Source organism: Scardinius erythrophthalmus, assembly GCF_964197995.2.
Source record: "Scardinius erythrophthalmus genome assembly, chromosome: 3".
In the NCBI taxonomy this organism is placed as follows: domain Eukaryota; kingdom Metazoa; phylum Chordata; class Actinopteri; order Cypriniformes; family Leuciscidae; genus Scardinius; species Scardinius erythrophthalmus.
Genome location: NC_138223.1, coordinates 57,902,781 through 57,915,554, shown reverse-complemented (window position 1 = coordinate 57,915,554; position 12,774 = coordinate 57,902,781). Strand labels below are relative to the sequence as shown.

Genomic DNA, 12,774 nt, shown 5'->3' with positions numbered 1-12,774 from the left:
AGACTGATCATGAAAACAATAACCTGTCATGAAATTAAGTAATAACTCTACAAAAATGTGTCAAAAGAGGCATCTTTTAATTTTATGGTTATGACACAATTCTCGGCAGCGTTCAACACGGCATTTGTCTCACCAGTTACAGTGAAAATAGTGTGCGCTTATTTTGATAATTACGATAATCTGAAGACAGAGCAAAAAGACAGGCTTTCTGAAATGTTTTTCACTGAGTTGGTGAGTGTCTTCAGCAAGACCCCAGATTGCTCAAACTAGTAAATAAGATCACTAAAATGCACTTCATTAGTTGTCACTGTAGCAACATGTGGTTTAATGACTCTTATTTTTCCAGATTTAACAGACTATCAACTAGCATCATCCTTTACTCCACCATATTCAGAGTGTCTCTGGTTCTGTCTGTCTATATTTATCTGTATGTCTCATCTATGTCGGTCTCATTTTACCTGTAATTTCCAATACACTGAATTGTACTTCAGATAAGGTGTTTTTGGATGTTTTTAAGACTGACTGATTTTCCACATTCCACATACTTTCTCTCTCGACGTCTCTGGGAGAAAACACAGTTTGATTCGTTTTCTTTTTCTAAAATGTTTCTGCTATAACTAAATGTTCTGCTTATTTTGGACAAAACACTCCCATTGTATAAAAAATGCAGAAGTGGGACGACTTTCAAAACTTCTGCTATAAGAGACGACCGTTTAATGGAGGAACAAGAAACATCTACATCCCCATTATTCATGGTAAGTTAATAAATACTACTTCATGAAATATATTCCTGTATAGATTCAAAAGTTGAATTTAGACCTTCAGTATCAGACAATATTGAGACTTTAATCTAAATGTTGTGGTTGAAAATTAAAAAACTATTTAATCACAGCTTAATTTAATAATTCAGATAACATTTGAGGACCTAAATCCAAATGTTAAGAGTGATCTTTTTCTCGTCCTGTAATAGTGATTCAGTGAAGGAATATGGCGTCTGTTAAGGAGCAGCTCGTGAACTCACTGAAGGAACTAGTAAAGGATGATCTGAAGCAGTTTCAGTGGCACTTGAAGAATCATGAGTGTGTTTCAACTTCTGAGATGGAGAACACGGATGTCTTAGACACAGTGGATAAAATGGTGGCAAGTTTTGGACCAACAGAAGCTGTGAAGATCACAGTGAACATCCTGAGGAAGATGAACCAGAACCGTCTGGCTGAACAGTTAGAGAATGAATATAAAAAAGGTAACATTAAAATGATATTAATACAATCAAAAAGTATTGTTTTATTTAATAGAGTGACTTTTTATAAGTGTGATGGTTTTTAATTTGAACAATAATGTAATTGTTGGCTTTCAGCTTTCCTCTCTGCTGCTGTTTGTGTGATTTATGTCAAATCATTTTCATTTTGTTTCATCTCTCTTTCTACAGTTCAGGCTGAGGGAAATGTGGAGGCTTCGGTCACTGCTGGAGCTGCTTCAGTACAGATCTGTGGTAAATAAGGGTCACTGTCTGTACAGGGGAATACATATTGGCCCTTTAATTGGGTTCTTTCATACGTATTTACGTACATACTTCTTATGTAGGTACAAAAGAACATATAACTACAAGCAGAAATTACATGACACAAATTGGATCAATTGTATGTTGCTTTAAAGGCCATATTTAAAACTACTTATACTGTAAACCATAAATCCTTTTGTCTTATTTTGGGTCACAGGGATGCTGAAACTGATTCAGCATCTGAGGCTATAGGTAGGGAAGCATCATAGTCAGATGACTAATCCATCACAGTTATTCTGTTACACAGTTGCTTATAATTGTGACCAGTAGTTGGGACAGTCACCAAATTTGTGTTGTCAGGACATGATTACAATGACACATGCAAAATTAGGTAAATGCACAGGATGGAATTAGGAAGTAGTTTTTTCAACAACAAAAAAACAACAACACTGTTGCCAGTAATTTACTATTAATTGTAAAGTTCTTTACTGTAATCTGTAAAAATACCATGCACTAAATTAAAACTTGAGCTAAATCATTTCATTTGCAGAAATCGACTGCCTTAAATTAACCAACAGCCGTTTAATTTTATTAACTAATATTTATAATGTGCTAATAATGTGAGATTATTATTACTGTGAACGAAGGTGCATAGGCACCTATTGTATCTGTTTTCGTTCTTATTATTCTTCCGTTTCTTCTTCTTCTTCCGATTGGGAGTCTATGGCAGCCCATAGAACCGCTGGCGGGAAAGTTATGAAATTTGGCACACAGATAGAGGACAGTCTGAACAGTCGCCATAGCAAATTTGGAGTCTCTACCTCAATCCCTTGTAAGCCTTTTAATCCGATAGGATGGGTGAAGGTCTCTGCACCTTACTGTATTTCCTTTTACTCAACACAACCAGATTAAATAAATCACATTTTCTAATATGTATTACCTTGTTATTTTATCTGACTCCATAAATGAAAAAAGGTTTTTAATGATATCCGAGTATCATGAAATGTGGGTGAACATTTGATTATTCTATTTAACTCTTTACATTATATTTCACTCGCTCATTAGGAAGCTATGTCGCTCAGAGAGTCTTGCGCCGGCCGTTTAAGCAGATCTCACGGTCACAAACTCGCCAGTCTGATAGATAAACAGAGGTTATGGCTAAAGCAATTCAACAATGCCGCATACACGCTTGCTATTGCTATTGATAAGTACCCATGTAACTCCCTACAGTCACCCATATAACAACTTAGTTAAAGCCCAAAGAATAACCAGAGGTTATGACTAGTACATTAAGATAACACTGCTATTTACTTGCTATTACCTTATTTCCTTAAGGGATAGTTCACTTTGAAATTAAATTTTGGTATGTTTTAGCTTACCTCAAGGGCATCCAAGATGTAGGTGTCTTTTTTTCCGCAGTAGTTTCAATTTTGATATTTTTAGGTCAAACCGTTCTTGTCTGTCAGTCATATAATGCAGGTCTATGGTCACTGTCTCAAAGAGCATGCACAAAGTCCAAATTAAAACAATTCCCCATCGTCCAAATTAAACAATTTCCCATCGTAAGTACACATTGATGGCCTAAGACACGAAACGAGCGGTTTGTGTGAGAAAACGAACAGTATTTATATCGTTGTTACCTCTTGAACACAGCCGCGTCCAAATGATCTGAGGGCGCGGGCGGGTATAGATATATACACTAGATGTCGCCTTGGGTACGGTTTCGTTCCAATGAACTGCAGTAGCCAAGCGACATCTAGTGTATATATCTATACCCGCCCGCGGGCGGGTATAGATATATACACTAGATGTCGCTTGGCTACGGTTACCATTATGGTGGTCAGTGTTTTCTTTAGTTGGGCTCTTGACTCTTTTCATTTTGTTAATATTAGTTTTTCTCTGACTGTTCCATCATTCCATCAAAGCACATTTGATACTGCAAGAGAAAACATGACCTGCTCACAATATGTTTTGATGATAATGACATTATCATCATGTAGTGTCCTGATTCACTGATGTCATTCAGAGTCTAAATCTTGGACTATATGCTTGATGTCTCATTTTAGTATTGGTGATTGTAGCTCTGAGATTCTACAGTTTGAGATCCAACAGCAATATGAAAAATTTTGAAAATACTTTGTGCAAAGAAGTTATTGTGTTTAAACGCACAGACATCAAGAATCAGCATATGAATCTCAACAATGGTGACAATAAACAAACTAGTGACGAACAGATCAACTCTGAACATCACAAAACAAGCTACTAAAGTCAGAACAAAACAATAGCAAAATAAAAGCAAACAGGAAAAACAATTAAAATTACAGGACAATTCAGCTGCATAATTTATTCATGCTGCAATGCATGATGGGAGCCATTGATGCGCTCTGATTGGTGGCTCCCATCATGCACTGCAACATTAAGCATTTGTTTGATTGTCACCATTGTTGAGATTCATATGTAGATTCTTAATGTCTGTGTGTGATTTTAAAACTTTCAGATCATTAAAATATTGCTGGAAGTAACTACTGTAGTGAAAAATTAATAAAACATGTGGATAATCAGTTTATAATGATGGGTGCCATTATTGAATCAGGTCACTAGTAATTTCATTATCAAATCATAACCCTGGCTGCATTTCCAAAAGCATCTTAAGCCTTACTTGATTGCAGACCAAGTGGAACAAATGGTCTATACGATCAAATTAGGCTTGCAATGCTTTCAGGAAACACAGCCAAAGTCACAGTTTCTCTTGCCACAACACATATGTTTTATAAGCACAGAGTGGGAGCAGCCAGAGAAATACTAATGTTAAAAATTAAAGGGTCAAGAGCCCAACAAAAGCAAACACTGACCACCATAATGGTGAATTGAAACGAAACATTCCATAAAACATTACCATCTAAACGTCTGTTAAATCTAAATAAGACCGTGTGTAGATGTATGACAGAAATAAAGTCAAACTGGTAAAATAATAAGTGCAATAATGGCTCAAAGTCAGTAGTTCTTGTGTTTCTCTTTTTTCTGTTCTTGTTTCTCTTTCCTTCAGTGAGTCTGCTTGTTATCATCAGGTGTCACCACTAATGGCCAATCATCACTCAATTAATAACTTAATTACCTCATTAACTTCAACACTGCTTCAGTGTTAACTTAATTATCTCATTAACTTCAACACTGCTTCCATATGTGCTCTGAGCAGTGTTGATTTAACACTGGGGTTTTTACTGTGCAATTGCTAACGTTTGGTTGTGACGTATGTCAACTCAAACTAGTGCACAATCTCAACGTCATCGTTCTCAGCCACTCCCTCTGTTCGCTGATTGGACTGGTTAAAAATTGATCAGAGAAAACCAAAGAATACACCACAATCCCAGATGGAGTTACTGAAGGAAAATGAAAATTGAGCGGAAGTACGTAGGAGGGCGGAGCCAGGCTAATTTTCGACTGCATAACAATTTAAAATCAAGCAGTTACTCAGGAATCTAGAATCCCACCAGATGTGCCTCACGTTCCATCTAAACTGGGATCTAGTATGTACTTAACCCTGGACGCAGATTTGTGGAAACATAAGACTTCACTTATTCGATACTTGAGAAAATAAATTCAGAGTAATTCAGAATGAATTCAAACATAATATTGACCAGGTAATAAAACAATAATTCAAAATCTAATTCATAGAATAAAATCATCAGTTAATCATACACAATAACAACAATTCAGAAATCGAGGAATTGTAGAGATATTTACCTGGCAATGAAAACTACACACAGCGATCGTGTGGGAAGTCTACCTACAGACTCCCTGAACCTTTTGCCTAAATATGCTTACCAAATGGTGGTGTTTGTCATTATAATTAGATTTTGGTCCCCTATTGAGGGGTTCACAACTGTGGGATCAGAATTTGTAATTGAATGGGTTCTTGATACCTGTAGAAGAGAATACTTATTTACATACAGGAGGTAGTTTGAATGGAGGAACTGGGGGAGGGCACACTGTAGCAGCCCCTCGGCGTCGACAAACGAGACAGAGAGTTTCGACGGGTGCTTAATCTTCTTTATTCCGCTCGCTTTGAGCGCCATTAACCGTGACTTCGATAAACGTTGTGTTGTAGCACCGTGAAACTACATAAAGAAACAATACACTCATAAATAAAAACGTATGTACAAATGACAGATTACTTAAACAAATACACATTTACAGATACCCAGAAGGCAAATAAATTATTACATACATGAGAAATTAACCAAAAGAGCTCGATAAATAACACGTGCCATACGAAATTATATATTACTTTAAAATACAACATGCAAACACACAATAAAGACACATACCTCGCTCCGCTTGCCAAAGGGGTACTAAAAGAACCAAAACGTAAAGTGCATCCACCTTTTACAATATATATTTCAAAACTTTTGTAAACACCACGTGAGAACCACAATGTGCTCCTCGTCCGCACCTCTTTCTTCTCCCTGAATTACAGCTTACGTTACGTAGAGAGCGTGCGTGCGCGCACAACACGTTTAAAGGGGCACACACACATACATATTTTTGCGGTCATTTACACTCCCACCAATTATGAAATGATGAAAGAACAGGACAAACTGTGAATGAATCAGAACATGATTTCTGAACATCAATATGACCGCCTTCAAACAGTTTATATGCATGCGAAGTCTAAAATGTTAGGTTTTATAGAACTTAATTACATGGTCTGATGGCAATGGAATCACAAAGCAGTAGTTGATTACTCATTTTCAATAAGTACCACCAATTTTTGGATGGGCCTTTCAATGACTGTGGGCTTGGAGCATTGATTTTGTTTTCGCTCCCCTAACTGCAACTTGACTCGCCTTACAAGACCATCACTTCCTTCACTGGTTCCCACCACTCGGCCTAATTGCCACTGACCTCTGGGAAGCATATCGTCTTTGATGATTACAACATCATTCACTTGAAGGTTACGGCGAGGAATATGCCATTTCTGACGTGCTGCAATGTTGAGAAGGTATTCCTTCTTCCAACGACTCCAAAATTGTTCGATTAGGTATTGAACTCTGCGCCATCTTTTAGTGGCATACACATCTTGTTTTACAAACTCTCCTGGAGGTGGAAGAGCAACATCAGACTTCATCATTATCAGATGATTTGGGGTCAATGGTTCGAGTGAATTTGGATCATTAATCCCATCTACCGTTAGAGGGCGGCTGTTTACAATGGCCATTGCTTCATAGAACAGCGTTCTGAGTGATGCGTCATCAAGCCTGCTTGGACATAAAGCAAGTGTGGCATTGAGTACATTTCGCACAGTTCGTATCTGGCGCTCCCAGACACCTCCAGCATGGCTTGCAGAAGGAGCATTAAAGACAAAGATCTCTAAGAAAGATCTCTAAGGCGTTGGTGTCAATCTCTTTCAGTGATTTTGCGAATTCATTTTTAGCTCCAACAAAGTTAGTGCCGTGGTCACACTGAAGTTTGCGAACTGCTCCTCTGAGGCTGATAAAGCACCTTAGGGCATTGATAAAGGAGTCTGTAGATAGGTCCTCAATCATTTCAATATGGACTGCACGAGATGATAGACAAGTGAATAATAGGCCATATCTCTTAAGCTCCTTACGAGCTCTCTTCACAATAAATGGCCCGAAACAGTCCATACCACAGTACGTGAATGGAGCGGAAACCTCAACACGTTCTCTGGGAAGTTCTGCCATACGCTGTTCTTCAGCTGGTCGTCTGAGTTTCCGACATTGCACACACTTGTGTATGAACTTGGCGACGGACTTACTGCCTCCAATGATCCAGAATCCATTCATCCTTAACTCCATTTGAGTTTGGCTTCTTCCCTGGTGACGGACTTTGGTGTGGTAATATGACAGAATTAGTTTAGTGATGTGGTTACCCTTTGGAAGTATTACAGGATGTTTTAGATCTTGACTGAGAGATGAGTGTTTTAGCCTCCCACCAACACGGAGGATGCCATTGTCCAAAATAGGATCCAGAGGGTACAGTGCGCTTGAATTTGGTAGAGCTTCTCCTCTTTCAATTATTTGCATTTCTTTTGAGAATGCTTGCTGCTGTGCAAGCTTGATGACCACCTTAGCAGCTCTCTCACGTTCTTCAACTGTCACATGATCACCATTGTACATCTGTTTGTGGCCCAATCTGTTTATTCTTGCAACCACCCTTAGAAGCATAGACCAAGAAGAGAATCGACTTAAGCGACTGAGGATGTCTGCTCCGTCTCTGACTGAGGTCACAAAGGTTTGGACTAATTTAACTTCAGGATCACCGACTAGCAGGTTCGCAGGTGTGTATGGTGTTGCATTTACTTCCTGTTCCCACAGGAATTTGGGTCCTGATAACCACATTGATGTAGAGATGGCAGACGCATTAAGCCCTCTAGATGCATAATCCGCAGGGTTATCTGTTGTATTTACGTAACACCAATGACTAGGATCTGTGACATCTCGAATCAGCTGCACTCGATTTGCGACAAAAACATGAAACCTACGGGCTTCGTTGTTAATGTATGCTAAAACGACCTGCGAGTCTGTCCAGAAGAACTCTTGGTCAATCTTCATTTCCAGCTCATTTTTCAGCATGACACTCATTCTGGCAGATATGACAGCGGCTAAGAGTTCTAACCTGGGAATGCTTATGACCTTTGTAGGTGAGACCCTGGCTTTAGCCATCACCAGACTGCAGTGGACTTCACTCTTGTCATTTTTGAAGCGGAGGTAGGAACAAGCACCATATCCTACATTACTCGCATCAGAGAAGTGGTGTAACTCTGTTCTGACTATGTCACTGAAGGTATGTGGGTGATAACATCTTGGTATCAATACTTCCTTGAGTTTCAGAAGATCGTTTTTCCAATCCACCCATTGAGAACGCAAGTCATCAGGAAGTTCGTTGTCCCATTCAGTACCTCTACGACACAGTTCTTGTAGGATACACTTTCCCTGTAGAATAAATGGGGCGACAAACCCAAGAGGGTCATATAGAGAGGCTATAACAGACAGAATACCACGGCGAGTCAATGGTTGATCCTTAAGGTCAATGCTGAAACTGAATGTGTCATCCTTTGTTGACCATTGAATGCCGAGTACGCGTCCAGCTGGTGCTGCTTCAAGATTAAAGTCAAGAGGCTTTGATGTAGTTGCCTTTTCTGACGGGTTTAAACAACTCAGAACGTCTTCCTTATTTGAGTTAAATTTGTGAAGCCGTAAACCTCCATGTTTACACACTCTTTGAGCTTGCATTATTAGTTCTTTGGCTTCACTGGTTGAGGGAACACTGGTTAACCCATCATCCACATAAAAGTTCTTCTCAATGAATGCTGAGGCTGAAGGATAGTTAACCTTGTGCTGCTGTGCCAGATACTTTAGGCCGAAATTGGCACACCCAGGTGAAGACGTGGCACCAAAGAGGTGGACTGCCATGCGATATTCTTGAGGCTCTTTCTCCAAGTCTCCACCCTCCCACCATAAGAATCTCAGGTAATTGCGTTCATCAGGTGGGACGAGAAACTGGTGAAACATCTTCTCTATGTCACAGGTAACTGCTACTGGCTCCTTTCTAAAACGGCACAGCACTCCCACCAAGGAATTGGTTAGATCAGGCCCAGTCAGAAGTGTGTCATTTAGAGATATACCACGAAACTTTGCTGAACAATCGAATACCACCCTCAGCTTGTTTGGTTTCTGAGGGTGGTACACCCCATGGTGTGGGATGTACCACACTGTCTCTCCACTTAATATAGCTGGAGCTTGTTCTGCATCACCCTTGATAATCATCTCTTCCATGAAAGACTTGTAGTGATCATAATACTGTTTATTGGACTTGAGCCGTTTCTTTAGGTGTTGTAGTCGAGCAGTTACTAGCCCTTTGTTGTTGGGTAGTGAGGGTCGGCTGCTGCACTTAAATGGGAGAGGAAGCTCGTAATGTCCATTATCCTTCTGAAGAATATTGGCACTGAGGTGCTGTATGAAACGAACATCCTCTTGTGACACACATTTATCCTCATAAGCTTTCTCATTGAAATCTGACTCAAGAATTTTCAGGATATCATTGGGCGATGGGACAGGTATTTCCTTTACTGCAACACGGTGGACAAAACTCTGATTTCCTTGTCGGTCAAGGTGTGGATTAGACAGGCCTATAATACTCCACCCAAGCACAGTCCTTTGCGCGAAAGGCTCATTTTCACCACCTATAATGGCTTCCAAGGGAGCTAGAGCAGATGGGCAGTCAAATCCAATTAAAAGTCCGACTTCACAGTTCAAAAGTGGTGATAGCTGACTTGCTAAGTGTCTGAGGTGATTCCACTGAAGCGCTGTGTGCTTGGTGGGAATATACGACTTGTCCACTGGAATGAAGTCTCTTGTGTATGCTTGCTGTAGTGGTATAGAACTTGCAGATTGTAGTCCTCTTACTTTAAGTCCGCAGACTCTCTTACTGGCAGTGATCGTGTCAGCAGCTGTCATGGTGCTGAGCCTCAATTGCACAGGTTGTGAGACAACATTCAAACTTTCAAGAAGATCTTCCAAGATGAAACTTGAGTCGCTCTGGGTGTCAAGTAGAGCATAAGTTAGTACTTCTCTTTGGGGTTCGTCCACTGTAGAGATGAAAACTGGCACAATGCTGGAAGTAGCAGGAGAACATTGAGTGAGTGCGTGGGTCATGACTTTATGAACTTCCTCATTTGCTTGAACATTTGTAGATGCCCCTTTAGAGTCCTTTGAAGGAGCTTTATCCCTTTCTTCATGTAAGCAGGTAGGATGACTTCGACCACACGTACCACATGTATGTCTTCTTCTACAGTCTTTACTCATGTGTCCCTTTCTGAGACATCCGAAACAGAGGTGGGTTTCATGAATGAAGGCTTTCTTTTCTTCAATAGTCTTTCCAGCAAATGTAGAGCATTGAGCAATGTGATGTTTTTCATCCTTGCAGTAAAGGCACGATGTCTTTGGCTTAGAGATGTACGTCTCTGGTCTTTTTGAGCTTAAGTCGTTCACCTGAACCTTTGTACTGAGAGCCTTAGTACGTTTGGGGAACCTTTCATCTGTGTTCCTTTGATTCACAAATAGCGCAGAGGTTATAGGGTTACAAGCTATTTTTGCTTCCTTTTGCAGAAATTCTGTGAAGCATTTGAAACTTGGATAGTCACCTGATGTGTCTAGCTCTTCCACCACGATTCGGTTCCACTTTCTCACAATCCATTCGGGGAGTTTTTTTAACAGCTTGTGGTTTTCTTCAGAATCATTCAGGATGGCTAATCCTTTTACGTGAGGAATTGCCTCGACACAACCTTGTAGGAAATCTGTGAAATCTCGTAATGCCAGTGGGTCATTTGCTCCAATTTTGGGCCATCTCATCAGCTTGTCTCTAAACGCTCTTTGGATGACGAACGAGTTCCCATACCTTTCCTGTAACACTTTCCAGGCACCTTGATACGCATCCTCAGAATTTCTGTAGAAATATCCCTCCACCGCTTTGCGAGCTTCCCCAGCAAGGTAATTCTTCAGATAGAACATTTTTTCACCAGAAGGAAGAGGTTTTCGATCGATGAGGGCCATGAATGACATCTTCCAATCTATGAATTTTAAAGGGTCACCAACAAAGACAGTGGGTTCTGGAACTGGCAGCCGATGTGTGCTTAGTGAGTTTGCTATTGCTTGAGCTAGATCTGCAGTTTCCCGAGGTGATGTAACTTCATATCCTTCACATGATGCTTGCTGAGGTAGGAACAACTGTGCTTCCGGGTTCAGTTGAGATGTAAGCTCAGTCTTTTGGCAGCCAGTGTGAATGCTAGGGCCTTCGTCATCTTCACAGCATTGAAGGTTGCCTTCCAAATCGTTATACACTTTGACACGAGCTGCTGCTACTTTAACGTCTTTGTCAACTTGTAGCTGTTGTAGCCGCTTCTTTTCCTCCACTAGCCTTAACTGCATTTCAGCCTCCTTCTGCTTTATCTCCGCTAACATTCTCGATTCACAAAGCTTCCAGTCATGCTCCATCTTATCAAGCTTAGCTTGTTGATTGTGAATTTCTTGTAAAGCTTTAGCTTGTTCTAGTTTCGCTGCAAATTCTGCCTGCGCATCAGCACGCTTACTTGAGACTTTAGAAGTCTTTGATTGGTTATCGGATCCCAGTGATGACTCTGAAACGACTGTGTTTGTTACTGTACATCCAAAGACGGATCCATATTCGTCCTTATTCAGCACCTGCCTTACTCTTTCCTTCACAAGTTCTTCGTTGTAACTTTCATTAAATGTTTCCAGTCGTTTACTGACAAGATCAGTGATCTCTGCAGTTAGTGCAGCGCAGGCATCCATACGTTTAACAATGTCTGGAGTAGTAGTGTGGTTACGCAGAATCGGTTCATAACGCTGATAGACTGAATCATGTCTGCCTTGAATGTCCTGCTGTATTTGCTCCAGGTCTTCACGTGTACAGAATGTTTTCAAATTTGATCTAGCCTCTCTTGCAGCCTGCTTCCAGGACTCATATGTCTTATGGAAGGACCTTTCCTGTTTCTTTGCTTCGAGCTCATGCATCTCTCGACCTTTCTCTGTTAAGCTTCTTTCACGTGAGCTTGCTCTGATCTGTTGCACTGGTGGGTTACTTATTTCTTCAGCTGGAAGTGGCATCTCCTGGACTGATTCAACTTCCTTTTCAGGTGGGTTTTCCATGGCCTCTTTAATGTTGATTGCTTCTTTAAACTGGGCAACTTAAGCTATAAGTGATACCATTTCCATCAGACCTCTAAAATGTAAGCACTCAAAATATTAGAAACAAGAATTAACACAAATGCATAACTATAAACACTTTTAACATTTAAATATTTCCCTTGTAATAGATCAGAAATTTCAGTGTTTACAAACAGTAATAAAGTTAACTATACTCTTTGTGTATGACTTTTTAAATGTCCAAGATAAAACTTCAACAATCAACGTTCAAATTTAACACACAAGTTTCTTATAGTCTTTAAATAATCAAGTAAACTTGAATATTTTCTTGTGATTTGACTTATTCAATTTAAATGTATTCTTGTAGTTTTATCCTTCAATTTAATAGTTCAAAAAAATTCTCCTTTCCATTTGAACATGTCAACTTACAGAGTTCCAATGAATGGATGCAGCTCACGTAGGAATACGATTTAACTCACAGTCTCAATCTCATCTGTAATGTTAAACGGTGCCTTGCTACCACCTTGCGATCTTTCTCTTTAAGCAGTTGTAATGACGTCACGATCCGCTGTGACTGCGCAGACG

General features: G+C 39.9%; 1 pseudogene across 1 annotated transcript in view; it reads left to right on the top strand.

Annotated features, from left to right (window-relative positions):
- Positions 1-690: 690 nt before the first annotated feature.
- Positions 691-12,774, top strand: part of LOC308687545 (NACHT, LRR and PYD domains-containing protein 3-like) — a 41,009-nt pseudogene continuing 28,925 nt past the window's right edge. The window contains exons 1-3 of the transcript XR_014032233.1: positions 691-755; positions 971-1,243; positions 1,430-1,492. The product of XR_014032233.1 is annotated as an NACHT, LRR and PYD domains-containing protein 3-like (transcript). The remainder of the gene's footprint in view (positions 756-970; positions 1,244-1,429; positions 1,493-12,774) is intronic.